Genomic DNA, 19,741 nt, shown 5'->3' on the forward strand with positions numbered 1-19,741 from the left:
TGTCTCCTCTGCTCATGTGCATGCTCTGTTGTCCCATAAGATTTCACTTTAAAAATACAGTACAAAGATAAAATTATTAAGAATTTCAAGATGACAACAGCATTAAACCAAGCAGGGTCCTTCTGAGTGTGGAGTCTTGTGTGACTGCACAGGTAGCACACCCACGAAGGTGGCCTTGGCCCTAAGTGCATATCTTAGAAAAGATGAAAGGTTGATAAATCAATGCAAATCTAAGTATCCAACTCAAGAAGTTAGAAAAAGGGCATACAATTAAACTCAAAGAATGTAGAAGGAAGGAATAATAAAGAGTAGAAATTAATGAAGTAGAACTCAAACACAAAATAAAGTTGAACAAAGCCAGAAGTTGGTTCTTTGAAGAAAGAAACAAAATGGAAAAATCCATAGCAATGTAATTCCCACATTAAAAGAGTAAAAGAAAAAAATCTATTATTTTAATACATGTAGAAAAAGCATTTAATAAACCTCAAAGGAAACTTACCTTAATCTGATGAAGAGAATCTCACCTTGTGGGCCCAAAACTCTCCTGCCCTGCCCAGAGACACCTTTTAAACTGTAAACAAATAAGTAAAACATAGAGTAGGTTAGAAATTGATATGATGTGGCAAAAAAATTAAATAAATAAAGCAAGGAAAGAGAACTAGAAGTGTTGAAGGAGAGTTTCAAGTTAAAACAGAATAGTCAGGTAAGACCTCAGTAAGAAGATGACCAGTGATTAAAGAAGAGAATAAGGTGAGGGTACTAGACACACAGATCATTGGGGGAAGAGGATTCAAGGCAGAGGAAATAATAAAGGTCCTGTGGAAGAAAATGCCTGGTGTGTGTCAGAGGGACAAACAGTGTGGCTGAAACAGAGTAATGAGAAAAGAAGTAGGACATGAGGTCAGAGAAGTAATGAGGGTCCACATCACGGAGGGCTCTATAAGGCTATTGAAATCACTTAGATTTTACTTGATATGGGAGGCATTGGAAGGATGCTATTGGACATGATCTGATTTATGACTTAACAAGATCACCCTGACTGCTATATTGAGAATAGACTGAAAGACAGCAATAATGGAAGCAAGAAGACCCGTTATGACATTGCAATAATCAGAGTGAGAGATTCTTAAAGCTTAACGTAAGGAGGAAGCAATAGAGTTGAGAAGTAGAATAGGTTTTCTTCTCCATCTCATCATCAAATTTCGTACCATTTCTGAAAGGCCCTATGGCATAACCAAGGGAATCACTTTTACAATAACTTTTATCTTCCAGTACAAAAAGGCACACCATCCCTTAAATGCTTTATCTTTTTATTCTCCCTATTATGAAATCTCTTAGTCCTCCCTTGGGTATCACTTTCCTAACTAAACAGTACATCAATGGCCCACCGTCTAAATGCTAATAGCACATTTGATAGCCAACAGTAATTCAGGCAGGAAGTCAAAAGATTCAAAATATGTTTGCAAAACTACTATAGATAAGGACAGATATTGAAAGCTCTGCCAGGGCTGTCTGAGTTAAGGTGAGGTTAAATGAAAGGAAGAGGCACTAGTATGCAATCACCACATTGGTTTCCCTTCAAATCCAGCACGCTGGGATCACCGTATCTCACTAAGTTGATTACAGGCCTGGGATTTTCATCACTCCAGGAACCATAATGAAGGGTAACCTGCTACATATTAGTCTAATCCTAGATTACAATTCAAGTCAATAAAATCAGGGAACTATCAGAAATGGCATTAATGCCATAAACCAATTCAGATAATCTAATTCAGCTGGTGTCTTACAGGAACACTCTAATACAAGTTGCTCTGCTGGGTTATTTGGAGAAGAAAGAGAAAGAAAAGCAATAAGGAAATGCTTCTCTCCTGATATTAGCTGGATGGTCCATGTTTGCAATAGCTAGAACAGAAGTTAGGCTACAAATCCCGTGACAATGCAGCTTTTTAAAAGGTAAAAATTTAGCAACCCATGGTCACATGTGGGCTGGAAGCATATTGCGTTTGGCCCAAACAGTAATTTAAAATTCAGGAGAAATCACATTAAAATATGGTCATGAGCATCTCTTGAAATACTAGAAGATAAATAACACAGGCTATATTCCCAAATGACAAAAAAAATAGAGAGACATTAGCCAATCTCGACCACTAAAGTTAGATAGACAAGAAGCAGACTTATCTCAAATTCAGATTAGAAGTCAGAGATCCCGGTTTTAGTCATGGCTTCTCCATTAACTAGCATGACCTTAGGAAAAGCAGTTAGCTGTTCCGGGCCTCAGCTTCTCCATTTGAAAAAGAAATGGTTTTAGACACAAATCTCACTCCCACCTATTCTACATTCCTAGAAGTGTTAAAGAGTGCATAGATATACATCAAGGCTAGGGAAAGGAATTACTCAACAAATGATGCCAAGGTTGGCTGTTTAGGGAAATAAAATGCCAACTGAGATCCAAAGTTCATATCATGTGTCAATATAACTCGAGATGGATAAGGATATATATGGTAAAAAAAAAAAATCACACCGAGGGGCTGGCCCTGTGGCATAGTGGTTAAGTTCATGAACTGCCCTTTGGAAGCAGCCCAGAGTTCATGGGTTCGGATCCTGGGCGTGGACCTACACTGCTCATCGAGGCATGCTGCAGCAGCATCCCACATTCAAAACAGAGGAAGATTAGCACAGATTTTACCTCAGGGCCAATCTTCCTCACCAAAAAAAAAAAAAAAAATCCACCAAAGAAAGAGAAGAAAATATATACTTGCACGGTCTAATCTTCAGCATGGAAGAAATAGAAAAGGAAAAGACCAGGAAACTTCTACAAAAAAGGAAAACCAATATACTTAGAAACATTAACAAACATAAGAGACAAATGCAACATGAGAAAAAATACAACAAAAAGAACAGTGGCTTATGTCCTACCCCCAATTTGACAACATCTCCCTCTCTCAGTCCTTGACAAAAGGGAAAGCAGGGTATAAACTCTGACCCAGTAGCCAGTGGGGGAAATGGTTAGGTAATTAGAGGGTTGTTGTTGAAGGCTGAGTAACTACCCAACAGCAGCCACCCTGTAAATTAAACCACTCAGAGGATAGGCAGGACAGAGGTCATCACCCTAACTTGGTAGATGAGAAAACTGAGGCACAGAGAAGCCGGATGAGATTGCAAAGTCGCAGCAACTGCTAAGTGTCAAAACCATTTCTGGAACCCAGCTGGGGTTCTGCCTCAGTTGACCCATCTGTGAAATAAGGAAGTTGGATTAGACCTGTGGTTCTCAAAGTGCAGCCCACCGGACCACCAGCAGCAGCCTCCCATGGGAACTTGCTGGAAATGCAAATCCTCAGGTCACCCCAGACCCCACAGAATCCTGACCTCTGTGGGGTGAGGGGGCGATGCGGGGCAGCAATCTGTGGTCCAACAAGCCTTCCAGGTGATTCCTATGCACACTCAAGGTTCAGGAATCACTGGATTCCATGATTTCTAAGGTCCCTCCCAGACCTAAACCATTTTCATTAATACCTGAGCATTAATCTCCAGGGCATTTTGCACAAAACCATGCTGTCTTCTTGACTAGGACCAAAAGGTTAAAAAAAAGTTTAATTGGAGTTTGTGTTAGTGGGTGGAAACACCCCTTCCCCTTTGTGGAATTTATATCTATTGTGTTTCTCAAAGCTACCTGTCTCAAGCCATTTGCATACGGCATATTGGTAGTCATAAATTTGGCTTTCTTCCTGGGGTCTGCGGGGAGAGAGGAGCAATGAGCCCCCAATCACAAAAGCAAACTGGAGGCAGTGGGGTGGGGGTGGGGGTCGGAGAGGCAACAAAGAGATGGCCTGTCAATTACCTCTTCTCAGCAAGTCAGACCTGGGAAGCTTGCTAGAGGCAACAGCAGGGGGCGACTGTTGACCATTCCGGAGCCTGGCTGCTCCCCCTTGCCTTGCCTTGACCTTGGCCAGATTTAAATGCCAGCTCAAGGCTGACAGGGAATCTGCTAGTCCTGCCCTGCATTGAGGCCGCCCCGACTTTCAGTCGCAGGCAAGGTCTGTGCTCCTCAGCCATCATCGCTTAATCCCGGTCACCCAGCAGTAGTGGCCGTCACACCTCAGCAGCAGCCCATTGCCCTCAGTCCAGCAGCACCACTGCTGCCACCTTCATTGTCTGCTGTCACCTGTGACACCCACTGCTTCCCAGCCGTAGCTACTCAGGAAGTATCTAGGTTCCCCCAACATGTCTGATGAAAGCGACGTGACACCAGCTCCATTTGCCTAAAGAGAAGTGGCTAATGTGAAGGATGGAGGGGGAGGAGGGCAGAATGGCAATGTCCAGGGGAGTGTTAAAGATGTTAACCTCGATGCTGAGGCGGCAGCTCCTGAAGGCCAAGAGGAGGGATCTGGCGACATGGTGCCAGAAAGATAGAATATGGTGCTGAGGGCCTGCCCGTCATCTGTCACCATCCACATGCTCCTGGGCTTCCTGTCTTCCTTAGGGGATGGAGGACACTTGAGCAACTTGGCCTCACAGATAATAATGAGGAAGATAAAGGCACTGAGGTTGGAAAGCAAAAAAAGCCTCACGCTGTGCCCAGGAGGTTCTGCTTTCTCCCAAGGAGGCTGTGGCACCGGCATCGGAAGGTGGGACAAAAGAGGGGGCCCACCGTGTTATTGAGGACTGGAAGGAAGAAAACAACTGTTGAGCAGAGGCAAATCTCTCAAACGGATGAAGGGTCTCAAGATAAATATGATGAAAGAACACACACAGCCTACCCAGAATACAGCCAGTATTGCCAGCAGTTAAGGCCCTCAAAAATGTTCAGTTCAAGGGGCTGGCCTCGTGGCCGAGTGGTTAAGTTCGCGCGCTCCGCTGCAGGCGGCCCAGTGTTTCGTCGGTTCGAATCCTGGGCGCGGACATGGCACTGCTCGTCAGACCACGCTGAGGCAGCGTCCCACATGCCACGACTAGAGGAACCCACAATGAAGAATACACAACTATGTACCGGGGGGCTTTGGGGAGAAAAAGGAAAAAATAAAATCTTTAAAAAAAAAAATGTTCAGTTTGAAATTGCTCAAACAAAAGCCAAATTTCATAGAGAAGTTCATGCTATTTTTTTAAAAAGTGCTTGTCTCTATCAACCTCTATTTGATAAGAGATACAAAATCAATGCAATTTATGAGGCTACAGAAGGTAAAAGCAAATGGAAAACAGGTTTTACAGAGGCACTTGGTGAAGAAATGAAGCAGAGACAGCTCAAGGAAGAGACAAAGTCTGAAGATAAAAGCTACCCTAAAGGAATTCCTCATTTCTGGTTTATGTTTAAGAATACACTGATGCTCAGAAACATAGTTCAGAAACAAGATGAGCTATTCTAGAGCACCTAAAAGGTATCACACTCAACTTTTCAGAGACTGGTGAGAACGTTTCACAGAACTTCTCTTTGACTCAATGAATATTTCTCAAATGAAGTGTTGACTAAAACATGTATATTTACTTTAGGCCCAGATGATTCTGGTCCCTATCTCTCTTGGGGACCTGAGATTACAGGCTGCATAGGATGCTGAATACATTGCAAGATGGGGAAAAATGTCACCCAGCAAACCATTAAGCTTCAGAAAAGTAAGAGAATTAGAACTTCAGAACAGTGTACAGAACAACTTCCAATTACTGTTATTCAATTACTTTTGTATTCCTGAAATGCCTGAGTTTGGGGAGCTATAGCTAAATTTGATGAACATTTTCAATTAGGGTACCTTTTCCATGAGAATATTATCCTAAAATTGGTATTATACATCACTGGAGAAGCATTTGATGACTCACAATGACTCCAAGTTTCCAAGTACCATATAAGAAGAAGTGGGTGAGGAGGAAAATGCCAACAACAACGATGATGATGCAGAATAGGAAAGAGAATCTTAAACACTAATTTGCAGAGTGCAAGCTGCAGTCTTCTGGGTGTGTATCATTGAATAATAGCCTAAACGTAATTATGAGTTACTTACAGCCTCATCTTTTTGGAATTTCTAGATAGCTCGATCAGAAGCTTTTAGGGATTTTTAAGCCAGTGCTTTCTTCTTAGAATTTCAATGGTCCTACTCTTCTGCCAGATACAGAACTCACTGCATCCTTGAACTTCCACACTCCAGTGCTTGTGAAGTACTTTTGTCATAGTCATAAGACTACAGTTGTAAAATATCAGAATACTTAACAGAGACCAGGGGTGGTTTAGAAAACCTTGAGAAACCAAGTGAAGTAGTTTACAAGCCAGCTTGCATGACTTGTGCCTTCATCACTGTGTCGTAGAAATGTAGTCCCTTGCACTGACTAGCAAATGATGTACTTTTAACTTGGCCATGTGCGTGGTTAAGAGTTCCAGTCAGACCATATTCGATAATTAATTAGCTTGTTTGAGGATTTTGTATTGACTGTTAAAGTAAAAGAAACTTAGTTACAGTCAGATGACTAATCACTGAGGTATTAAGAGTCTTGTCTTCATCTTATATTTTATCACGAAGTACATTTAAACTGTTAAAGCAGTTTTTTCCCATCCAACCTGCTAGGAATGCTATCTTTTCAATATTTGGGAAGTCTTTTTCAAGCTCAAACTTTTTTATTTTAGCCTAAAGTATCAAGAAAGGAAAAACAATCATTCTAATGTAGTGGTTTTCAAAGTGTGTTCCCTAGTCCAGTAGCATAGGCATCCCATGGGAAATAGTGAGAAATGCAAATTATCAGGCCCCACCCCAGTCCTACTTAAACTCCATGGTGGGGCCCAGCAAGCCGTGTTTTAAGAAGTGCTTCTGGTGATTCTGATACACCCACAAGTTTGAGAAGCACTGATTATAACAAGGAGTGTAAGCAAAGTAGGGAATTGCCCACATAGTTTCATTTAAGGGGCCCCCAAGCACTCACTCAAATTATTTTCCCCCACCAGCTAGTCATTGGATCCTGACCTCCCACTCAATGAGCTATTTCTTTGGGTTAAGACATTGTGTGTTGACGTAACAAGTGATTCAAAACAGCATCTGCACATGTTAAAAACTATGTAAAGATTAGTGATTATCGTTTATTAGTATCTATTTACTGGGGTTAGAGACACTAATGAACGGAGACAGGAAAAGGAAGGTGGTGCTAATGGGTTTCAGATTTTGCTGAGAACCTCATCTTCCTCACTATTTTGCTGAAAATCACCTTAGCAAAAAAAGTGTAAATTCCTCTTCTCCTCCATGGTGGTAAAAATGATGGCTTCACCTTCCCTCACAATCTCCATCAACCATCCTAAACAAACATACAGTATAATCTAGATATTGTGTGTTCCCTGCAAACACAGTCGCACCGAATTATAACCAAATCATCCTCCCCAAACTCCTTATATAAAGAAATTCTGGAGCCATTTCTTTTCCCTCTCCTTAGCAAATTTCATCACTTCTTACTTGAAGTTGAATCTAATAAAGACACATCCTTTTTTTTTCTTCTGCTTTATCTCCCCAAACCCCACCGTACATAGTTGTGTATCTCAGTTACAGGTCCTTCTAGTTGTGGCATGTGGGACGCTTCCTCAGCGTGGCCTGACGAGCGGTGCCATGTCCGCGCCCAGGGTCCAAACCGGCGAAACCCTGGGCCAGCACAGCGGAGCACTTGAACTTAACCACTCAGCCACGGGGCCACCCCGGAGATATCTTCTAAGTAAGAACAAAGCCCATGATCTCAAAGAAGACCCACCCTTTTCTAATACTCAGGAATCCTACCTTGGAGATTAATTTACTAAAGTCAGGTCCTCAAAGGCTTTCTTGTCACTGACTCTTCAAGAGAACCTTCAGGGGAAGATGATGACTTCTGTATGGATAGGCTAAACCATGTTTCCCAAACTTTGTTGCACATTGCACTCACCTGGGGATCTTTAGAAAAAAAGAAAGGTGGCTCCCACCCCTAGACATTGTGACTTAATTGCTATGGGGTGCAACCTGTGTATCACGAGTTTTAAAATCTCCCCAGGTGATTCTAATACGCAGCAAAGTCTGGGAACCACTAGGGTAAATCCTCAAGATTATCAGGGGTTTTTTCTGTGTATTCTCTGAAATTTTCCTGCTTTGTTTTGGGTAGTCATAAGCAGTTGGGGGGGGGTGTATTTCTGACTTTTTGATAGTATAGTTTTTCATTCTTGGCAATGTGATTAGCTTTGCATTAATTTTATATTCCTTAGCATATGTTTTCATTATCAATGTTAATAATTATCCCTCCCCAAAAAAAAACTAGATACACCCATGAGCAAATTATCTGTCCAAAAACAGACATTTGCAAGCCACAGTAGCTCATGCACAACCAGGGAAGACAAATTTGATTTTTCTTTCCAGTGCCCTGCTCCTCCTTGAGGAGATAAACATCAGGGAAAACCTCTGGGATAGCATGGGCTGCAATGAAGCCCTCTTTTAAATTAGTCATCCTAAGGAGCCACTCTGCTCAGAGCCTTTGGCTGCCAGGAATATTCAATTATTCTCAGATAAAAGTAAGTCAGGCAGCTACTTATACTTTTATCTCCTCATTAGTGATAGCCCTAACACTGCTCTATAGAAGGACTGCTGCTAGGAGTGGGGTGGTGGATGAATATATCTAATTATGCAATACAATGGCCTTACTAACTCAATGTATAGCATCTTGGAATTTGGGCAAGAAAGGAATTTTAGAGCTCATTTAAACCAGCTCCTCCCCCTCAACTCTGCCACTGGTCCACCAGGCCAGAGTGGACTACAGAAGCTGGAGCACTCAGACATCCCAGAGTCAGTCTGCTTTGGCAGACACATTCTGAGTCTATTAAAGTTGGTGACAGTTCAAAAAACAAAAAGGTGATGTGACTTGGACAAATCACCTAACCTCTCTGTACCTTGGTTTCTTCATTTATAAAATGGAGATCATAATACCTACCTCACAGGGTGGTTGTGAGCATGTTTAAATGAGGTAATACTTGTATAGCACTTAGAACAGTTCCTAACTCAGAAATTGTTCGTTAGCATCCTTATTATGCTAGGCCCTGTGGTAAAAGCTTTATATGCATTTATCTAATGTATTTATCATAAGGACCTGCAAGAAAGAGTCACTGTACCATTTCATGAATGAGGAAACAACTGAAGCTCAGAGAAGTTAACAACATACAAGGTCATCCAGCCGGTAGTGTGTGGAGCTGTGAGATGAACCCAAGTCCGTCTGTTCGATTCCACGGCTCACACATGCTCTTTCCACTCCACTCTGCTGTTGGTAATTGTATGTGGAAGGAGTTTAGCTTGCATCATAGTCTCTATGCCTGGGGCTCAGGCATGCGGGCACATTTTGCAAGCTGGTAAGGCTAGTCTGAAGAAAGTGTGTCTGCATAGTGCCTGGGGAGCCCCTGTGTGAGAAGTCAGGTTGTGTCCTCTGCAGTGTGGGATAGGATGGCCCAACAGAAACCTATATTTAAGGAACGCTGTTGGAAAAACTCATCCTAAGGAAAGAGGGATGCAGGAATGAAGAGCCTGAGTTAGCAAGCATACCTTAAGTCCTCAGAAGGGCATAATATTTGAAAGCAGCATGTTCTCTTGTGTGCATGTGTGTGTCCTAGTGAAAAGGAAAAGAACTGTATTTTCATTTTCATTCAGATCAAAATATTTTCTAAATTTCCCTGATATTTCCTCTTTGGCCTATGGATTATTTAGGAACATGTTATTTAATTTCTGAGGGATTAGAGATTTTCCTGTTATCTTTTTGTTATTGATTTCTTGTTTAATTTCCTTATAGTCAGATAGTATACTTCGTGTAATTTAAATTATTTTAATTTGTTAAGGTGTGTTTTTATGGCCTGGCATATGGCTGATCTTTGTGAATGTTGATCTCAAAGTGCTTTTCAGTTAATGGATTCAAGAGTTTTGCAGAGACTGCAAAGTAGTAGCTCTACTAAAATAGGGTCAGGAGAGGGAAAATTTGAGAATTTAGACAAAATGCAAGCAAAGAGAGAACCTCTGCATTAACACAAAAATAAAGTCACTGGAGCTGTATCTGTGAAAACTCACACACCTCAAAAATCCCTCTATGAGACAACTAGGACAGCTCGCACAAATGCTACATAACTTACATTACCACACCTAAGCACGGCAGTGCTCTCCCTCTTTATTTATGGCTGCAAATTGCATAGGGTCTTGTGGAGCATTTAGTCAAAAGTCCTGGTCACCAAAGCTCAATGAAAATTGATTCCAAAGAGATACCAAAAGAAAATCTGACAATTTAGGCCAACCTCACAGAAACCTTCTAATTCACCTTTTTCTCATGTTGGTAAATATAAAGACATGTTTAATTCTGTCTCCACCTTTGGAATGAAACAAGTTATACCTTCTATCCAAGACACTCTAGGGAGACAACAGACCATAGTGGCTAAAAGCAAAGACTCAAGTATCAGACCTAAGTTCAGATTCTGGTTCTACCTCTTACTGGCTGTGTGAAATTGGGCAAGCTCCTTGGCCTCTCCAACTCTGCACTTCCTCTTCTATAAAATGGGATAATAGCAATACCCATATCATATGGTTTCTGTGAGGAGTAAATGGGATAATAAACATAAAGGTCCTGGAACACTGCCTGACACATAATAAGTGCTCAGTAAACGTTGGTGGTAATAATATTCACGATCTCATTCATACCATACAAGTCCAGAACAAGGGCTGGACTTGTAACAGGGCTCCCAGACTTTGTTCTGAGGATTCACATACATCTGAAACATGCCTCAAAGTTTCAAAGGGCAGGAACAGGACTGGAAATAGAAGTAAAAGTTGAAGGTCAGGAACCAAAATAATACAAACCTGAGAGATTGCTGAGGTGTCTACAGCTCAGAGCAATTTCCAAGTTTAATGTCAAGCTCAATGTACAATATACATACATACATCATTGTCTAGGAGGATTAAAGAAAAGACTACCATTAATGCTCTCCTTGTAAGAAAACTCATGGTTGGACAGGAGGAAAAACATCTTGACTGTGGAGACAAAACATGACCAAATGATCAAAATAGTCTTGAAGAAGAGATGAGATGACTACTTACTTGAGTAGACTAAATATTTACCTGGCTGATTGCAGGGGCTGTATGAAAGGACATCTTCACATCCCATCAGCTTCATGACTCCATCGTTTTTAATGCCTACAATAATGGCTTCCTTCTAATGCACATAGAGTGTGTCTACAAAAAAAATCTGTAAAAAAATAATAAAGAAAATAGTTGACTTCACAGGGAAGGAGAAACACACACACAAAAAAACCATGAGGTTGTTGGGATCTTTCACTTCAAGTCACACAGACATTATATGAGCACAGCTTATGAATACATTTTGGTCAGAAAAGGACACAGAATTTGACAAAAGACTGGAAAGTGTGAAGAATATAATCACAGTAGCAGGAGGAAGATTATTTTGACAGAAGAACTATTAAAGGGATCATGGGGGAAAAACATGTTCTGATCAGAATTTTCAATGCTGAGCACAAGTGAAAGAACACATAAAAAACAAAGCACTGGTGTTATGTTTAATCCTCTACTCACATTCTAGACCAAAGCATTTGAGCCAAGAGATGACCATTTCCTTTCCTCAAAGCTGTACTATATTAACATAATCTTGAGTGTGGCCCAAAAAGGGCAAAGAGGTTGAACTACACCATTGTAAAACAGGACAGCCTCAACCAATTCCTCAAATTGCTATCACTTCAAAAGAAAGAGGCAAGAATACAGGACTATTATGGGAACCAAAGAGACTAGGCTGCTGTGATTCAACAGGTCTTTCATTTCCAACTTCAAAGGGCTCCATTAATCTCCTAATCATCCATCTAAGTCTTAGGGAGAAGAAAATGGAAAGCTTTGAACACAAATTCTCTGCCCCTACCTATTGTTCCTAGTGACACAGGAGACAGAAATAAACACTCTCTCAGAAGACCCAGAAGAAACTCTCACTGCCCAGAGAATAGAAGTGGGTAGAGGAGAGAGTTTATACCACGGCAGGAATATGAATGTGGAATCTCTCTGAATCAAAGCTATAGGACAGTGCCTGAGCCTCTGCTTTTTGTGATGTGTGAATAGTAATATTAGCCTATGTCCTCTGCATTCCATTTGTAAAATCTCTTGCCCACAGATCCAGTTGGTTTCCAAGCAATCAATAGGCATGATGTATTTGCTTATAAAATACAAATTGATCACTTACCTATGATTTATCACTCTTACTTATGGTCATGCTGAGACTAACCAGCTGACCACCCAGCAGTGTTTACTAAGCATATACCATGTGCTCAGCTCTGAGTCTAATGAGTTCCAGGAGCTGGAGGACCTCAAGTGAGAGACTAAAGGGCCCTTGCTCACTCTACCGTTTTTGCAGATGGGCTTTTGTTATTTATGTCAGTGACTGTTTATCTAAGTGAAACAGAGTCCCAAGGTAATAGGGCTAATTCTTGTAATGAGTAGTTGTTAGAACTTTGCCCCACCCATGGGCAGCTATGCTTAAAATGGACACCAGTGGTCCAACGTTCTCAAGGGAGAAAGGTAATACTGTGGGGATTGTTCAAAGTGTGATCCCAGGCCCACCTACATCAGAATCACCTGGAGATAAATATTAAATCTACAGATTCCTGGGTTCCACCCTAGACCTGCTAAATCACAATCCATATGTTGGAGCCCAGAAACCTACATGTTATTAAGCTTTCCCAGGTGATTTTGACACTCACCAACATTTGAGAATCGCTAGCTTAGTGCAAACTCATCTCCACAGCTAGATCTCAATCAACTAAAAAAGCATTTCACTGCCCAGATACAGACCTGATCCTCTCAGTGAGCCTCAGTTTCCTTTCTCTAAAATAGAGACAATAATAGTACCTACCTCACACAGGCTGTGGAGAAAATTAAAAGATGTACAAGTACAAAGCTTCATACAATGCCTAGCACATGGTAAACCATTCAATAAATTTTAGTAATTATAATAAGAAAAAGTCCAAGCTCCTTAGTGAAGCCCTTCCAATCCTTAGGTACCTACATTACCTCATCTCCTGCCACTCCTCCCACCCTACCTGACAATTTGTATTCAAGACAAACAAAACCAATTGCAGTTTTCTCATACACCATGCTATTTGTTATCTCCACCCCATTGCTATGCTGTTCCCTTGGCCTAGAATGCCACAGGATGTAACTCCTCGACTTAGAAGGCTCATACTTGATCTTCAAGGACTAAATCATTGGCATCTTCTCTGGGAAGTTTTTATTGGACCCCTAAGTCTAAGTTAGGAGCCTCTCCTCTTTGTTCTCTCAGCACCCTGAACGCTTTACCTGTTTATATGTTTGTTTACCTGTCTGTCTTCCCCCATTCGAGAGCAAGCTCTTTGAAGTCATGGACAGTGGGATTTTGTGGTTGTTTCTCTAGTTGTTTTTGGTAATTTTAAAACATACAGAAAAGTACAAAGAATAATACAGCAATCACTCATGTTTCTAACATCCACAAGTAACCATTATTGGCATTTTGGCACTTTTGCTTCCAGTCTTTTTCTATTTATTTCCTTTAAAAATAATTTATGAAAACATTGTTCACTGTTTCAGAATAGAACATTATGGGTAAAGCCAAATGTTCCCTTGACCTCCACCCCCATGCTCTATTCCCTCCCTACCTTTCCAAAGGTAACCAAACACTAATATGAGTTTCATGTGTATCCTTCTAATCTTTTTTATACATTTATAGACATAACTGTATCCATATAAAATATACACTATTGGCTTGCAACATCATTTTCCAGATGCCATGTGGCTGTGTGCATCATTCTGCCACTTACTTCCTTCACTCAAAAATGTTTTTGAAATATATCCATGTTGATATATATATCTGATTAATTCCTTTTAATTGCTGTGTAATAATCCATTATATAGACATACCTCCAGTTTATGTAAACATTCTCCTATTGATGGGCATTTAGGTTGTTTCCAAGATTTTGCTTTTGCAAAAAAAGTTACAACAAACGTGCTTTACTAGATATCTCTTGGTGTACATGTGTAAGTGTTACTTTAATAAGGAGACCTAGAAGTAGAACTGCTGGATTATGGGGCATGTGCATTGTTAGTTTAACGGAAACTGACAGATTTCTCTCCAGTGTAGCTGGACCAATTTTTATGCCTATTAGCATTGTTCAAGAGTTGTCATTTCCCTGCATCCTTACCAACACTTGCTATTGTCAGCCTTTTAAATTTTGCGAATATTATCAGAGAAAAAAGGTATCTCATTGCTGGGTTTTTGTTTTTTTTTTTTTTTAAAGATTTTTTTTTCCTTTTTCTCCCCAAAACCCCTCGGTACATAGCTGTATGTTCTTCGCTGTGGGTCCTTCTAGTCGTGGCATGTGGGACGCTGCCCCAGCGTGGCTTGATGAGCAGTGCCATGTCCGCGCCCAGGATTCGATCCAATGAAACACTGGGCCGCCAGCAGCAGAGCGCGCGAACCCAACCACTCGGCCACGGGGCCGGCCCCTATCTCATTGCTGTTTTGACCATCTTATTTATCTCTATATCCCCAGCTCTTAACAAGTACTTGATATATGTTGATTGCTTGGTAAATATCGCGCAGCTCTAATTCTGATAATGTTTCATGTAGGCCCTGGCCCTGGCTTGCTGATACAGTACGTCAGAAAACAACTAGGTGTCTCCTTTCAGCAAGAACCAGAGAGAGACCCCAGTTTCCTCACCTCTAGGCAAACCTGTGAGGAAAAGGTAAAAGGAAAACTGTAGGTGATGTAATTTTCTTTAGAGATTTATCATTCCCTAAGAGGGCATCCAGTGAATGATTCTTGACCTCTGGATCAATAATCCTTTACAATCAATCAGGTTAGGGTCTAGCTCCTCCCACCTGAGAGCTAAGGGTGCATATGAAAAGACAACAGGAGTGGGAAATAATGTATCTGTTCCCCAGTGGCTTTGTTGCACCAGTGAAAGGGAGACAGGTATGGAAAGAATGGTTTAGCTTTCTAGTGGTCTCCCTGGAGGTACTTGTTATAGCCATTATGTGCTCATGAATACATGTTTCCCCTCCTTCTGGGCATACATCGAGACTGTATTTATCAGTATCCCTTATAGACAGTTGTATTCACGGCATAGATTTTTGCCCAATGGAATACGGACCAAAGTGATACATAACATCTCGAGTCCTGACCCATTAAAAAACCTAATATATAATATCCTTCATATTATTTTCTCTTTACAGCTGGATGGAATGAAGATAAACCCTAGAGCAACCTTGGGAATGCCATGTTAAACACAGCCGAGCCATAAGATGAAAGGAGTCTGAGTCCCTGGATCACTACTTGAAGAAGTGATATGAGTAAGAAAGAAACTGTTGGTTTAAGCCACTGTGATTCCAGGGTTTATCTGTTACAGCAACTAGCATTTACTCCAACCAATACAATACTACACCTAGAATATTTGCAAAACCTTTTCAGAAACACAAATAATCCAGCATTTACCATCTCTAAGTGGGGAGAGTTTACATTCTTTTGGGACAAGTGGTAGAAGTAGCAATGTTATCTGTTAAGATAATTGTTAGTTAGTTTCACAAGATGGAAAACAACGACAAAAAAGCATAATTGATACATCTACCAATGCAAATACTATGCAACAACCATTGAAAAAAATTTCCCAAAAACTTCCAGGGCTGAAATAAACATCATTCTTATAAGAAGAAAACTTATCTAGTCAGCTCTGGTACCTAATCAAGTTATAAAATGCAAGAGGAAGACGTTACTAGCAAGTCTCCACTACAACTGTTAGGCATGAATTCAGTTTGATAGTGTCATAAATGAACAGTCCTCAATGAGAGCCGATGCTGCAGTTCTCCACAGAAAGGCTCCAGGCTGCTAAAGTAGCTAGAGGCTGCAACACTGCAGCTTCCAATCTGAAGGCTGAAAACATACAGGAGGTAGGCAGGTGTATAAAAACAGCCAGGAATGGGATACAGGGAGGAAAGAATGGAGAAGAGGGAAATCTCATATGTGCAATTCTAGACTATTTAATTTAGGATTAAAGTTCCTAAATTTCCGTTGATTTTGCTCTTGGTTTATAGTTACATGGTTTTAATTCTGGAGGTTCCTCACCTATAAAAGCTTTCTTGATGAGGCAGGATCCATCTGATTCATCTCTGAAGAGGGACTGCTCCTGGTACAGTGTAGACTTATAGTAGATTGTCAAATAATGGGGAATGAATGAATGACAAGGACAAAATATTTAGCAAAATGCTGGGAAAGGTACTTTTCTAGGAGCCCCATAAGACAGGAGGGAGAGGTTACCACATAATATTTGGGTCTTTGCAATAATAAAATCTTCTACACATCAATCAAACAAATATTTATCTAGTACCTCCTTTGCGCCAGTCACTGCAGTAGAGAAGAAATAAAAAATCCTACCCTCAAGGTAGTGGAGCAGAGATACAAGTCAGTTGGCACCTAGAATACAGTACAATCAGTACTCTGATAGACAAAAAGAAGTACAGGGTGCAATGGGAGCCATGTGATTCTAGCTTGGGGAATCAGAGTAGATTTTTCAGAAGACATTCATTGAATACCCACTGTGTGCCAGGTCCTGTGTTAGATGCTGGAGTTTCCTGAGACACTTGCTTCTGTTTCAAGAATCTAAGAACTCATGGGGGACACAAGGGAGACATATCCACCCAACAACCCCAAGGGAGTGGGAAAAGTGCTGAACAGAACATATGTGCTATAGGAGCACAAAGGAAGGCACCACTAACCCAATATTTCCAAGCCTGTCTCTCCTAACTCAGCTCCACTTATTCTACAACCACGACAGAGCAAGTGGTTTCACATGGCAATGCCCCAATGTGCCCAGAATGAGGACTCCTTCATCCTAGGACTTCCTAGAGGTGAAGCCACTCAGTCCCAGAAGGAAAACACAGAGATTTCTGAGCTCCTGTTCATCTCAGTGATGCTGGGCTTAGACACTCCCTTTGAGATGCCATTCCTCAAGGAATCTGATTCACACCATTAGGCCCCCAAATGCTTTTTCCCTTTTTATCCAAAACTCAGTTATTTGTCCTTTATTTAGGAAACTAAGTTTACATTTAGGAGCCTGAAATAATTAGTTCTGCTTATTATATCTTACAGCCCAAAAATGGAGAAAGAAAACTCAAAAGGCCTCACTGGTTACATAAATGATACAGAATACCTATTGGACCAGTCTCTGGGGGACTCAATGATGGCCTCCATCAGACAAGATCAGGAGACTCCCAATTCAGAACCAGAAAGCCAGAAAGCCAAAAGCTCGAAGGAATCTTAGAGATCTATAATCTATGTCAACCCCGAAATTTTACAGATGAGCCAAGTGAGGAAAAGGGAACTTCCCAAGGCCCAGCAGATAGTTAATGCGAGAATTAGAACTGCATTCCAGGCTTCTCAACCACTTTTGAAAACATAAGATTCAGGCCAATGTAGGAGTAGCAGGTCCTCTAAGAGAGTAAAAGATTTAAGAGAAAGAAAATTGAGGGCTCTATGATCCAGCTGGCCCACACCACAAGGAAATCCTCCCTCCAATACTAGTCCTGGAAAATAAATGGGTTTGATTTCGTTAGAGGAACTTCCAGATTTCCTTACATTCGTCCCTCATCTCCCACCCCCAACATAAACCACCACCAGCTTGGAGGAAAAATAAAACAACAGCGTTGGATTGCTCTCTTTGGGAGCAACCCTATTTACTCATACCAAAGCATGACATATAAAGAATGAGAGAGGCCCTGCAGTTAATAGGAACATCCCTTCCTTTAGGGGTATTCCTCCACACCACCAATAGATCATATACCAGCCAATGAACACTGATGCACTGAGGTCCTTCCAGAATATAAATTAACGAGTACAACTCCCAGAGTCTCTCTCACTTCAGAGGGGCTGTGTCATGCAATGGAATGGATGGGGAAATGTTGATTCATCCTGTACAGCAGTGATGGAGAAGCAGAAGGCACCTTGCGGGCAACAAGCAGCATTTGAAGTCGGCAAACAAAGAAGTACAGGGATGAGGCACGGGCTGATCCTCCTCCCCTAGGCCCCAGCCGCCCTCAGAATGTTGTCAGAAAATGAAGAGAAGGTACTAAAAGAGAGTCTCAGACCTGAAAAATAAAAGCACAAGACCATCACATCCCCAATATTTCTTCCCTTTCCCTCTCCAGTTCCGGAAATAAGAAGTGTCTGGGCCTGGGTACCTAAAAATATCTTTCCAAGACAGAGAACAATTGCCACATTGAAATGATGGAGCCCATCAAGAAATCTGAACAGATAGATGCTGTAAAACATGGTTTTGAAACCAACAGTTATTACAGTCAAATTCTTTAAAAACAAAAAACCTTGCAAGCGTTCCAGTTGAGTATTGCTCTTATCTCAAGACTTGCACATTCAAACAGAAGGGAATTACATATCTCTTACTGATATCCTTGTCCTACTTCCAAATTCAGCCAGCATCAAACACCGGAAAAGATGAGAGGGTAGGCAGCAATGAGAGAATAATTTATCTCCACAAAATAAAGGTCTTATAGGACCCTCCAAGACCCAATTTACACAGATGCTTTCTTCCATCAAACTCACATTGCACTTGGGATTCTTTTTCACCTGAATGAGAGAAAATGGTTTTCAAAGTACTGAGCTTAATTGATTCGCAGCCACACTAACTCAGACCCCAGAGACTCCAATTACCTATCTCGTCATACCCAGGGCCTGTGGGAAGCAGACTTTCCCCTGAGATTTGTAGATGGGGTTTACAGTCAAGTATTATGATTAACCCAAAGTTCTTCCTTCAAGAGGGATGGAAGAACACCACAGTTCTCTCATCCTTTATGCAGGCTTAAAAAAGCTGACTCTATAAGAAATGTGATACAGCATCTTATGATAGCCAGAGTGAGTAGAATTCTGGACAAGTCAAGTGAGTTGATCAAACGCTTTGTTTTCCTAGTTTACTTATGTCACTATGCTAATGAAGCAAAGATGGGAGGTCACATTTTCTCTTCTCAGGCAAGAAGTTAATAGCTCTGAAGCACCGAGAGACAGGACTCAGATATACCAAGCACTTACACCAGGTTGTGTGTAAATTTTTAGGAGCTTGAAAAGCTTCAAACACTTTCAAGTGCTTTCAAGCATATTAGCCTTGCTTCACACAAAGTATAATAAGCCTAGTCGATGGCAGAGAAATAATAATGTTGTTAATCCAAGCAGCTTGGAAGTGAATCATCCACTCCAACAATCCAGATTGATTTAATGCCTTTTGGACACTATGACTCAGTCCTTTCCTGGAGGGCTAATGGACAATCACTATCTCATTTAGACCCCATTCACACTTTTCCTTGTTTCTGCATGGACAAACAAGCCAATGGCTTCCTGTGATCCAGCCGGAAATATTGGCCTTAAGTGATTGTTCCTCCACAGGAAGAGCTTGGCTATTACACAAAACTCAGGGCTACAAACACATTCTTCCTTAAATTTATCAGCCCTCTTTGGTAACTGATCTTAACTAGGAAAGGTGGTGAGGACAAGGTCAGTGTGAACCAGGGAAAAATCCAAATCATAGGATGATTTAAAAGCAATAGTTTTATTACTCTCAAAGAAAAACAGCTCAAGCTGGACTCAAAATGCTTTAAGGAAGTGTTGTCTCAGAATGGCCCTGAGAGACCTATTTAATGAACAATTAGGAATTATTTGTAATTGGTAGATCAGTTACTGCTATGTAAAGGGGAGCTTCTAAACTAA

At 41.1% G+C, this 19,741-nt stretch overlaps 1 long non-coding RNA gene across 1 annotated transcript in view; it reads right to left on the reverse strand.

The window, feature by feature from the left end:
- Nucleotides 1–502: 502 nt before the first annotated feature.
- The window catches only part of LOC124246012 (uncharacterized), a 171,510-nt gene continuing 152,271 nt past the window's right edge, over nucleotides 503–19,741 (reverse strand). Inside the window, exons 4-5 of the long non-coding RNA XR_006890374.1 lie at nucleotides 11,064–11,190; nucleotides 503–571 (exon numbers count right to left, since the gene is read on the reverse strand). This is a non-coding gene — a long non-coding RNA (uncharacterized LOC124246012). The remainder of the gene's footprint in view (nucleotides 572–11,063; nucleotides 11,191–19,741) is intronic.

The sequence above is a fragment of the Equus quagga genome, chromosome 10, assembly GCF_021613505.1.
Source record: "Equus quagga isolate Etosha38 chromosome 10, UCLA_HA_Equagga_1.0, whole genome shotgun sequence".
Taxonomy (NCBI): Eukaryota; Metazoa; Chordata; class Mammalia; order Perissodactyla; family Equidae; genus Equus; species Equus quagga.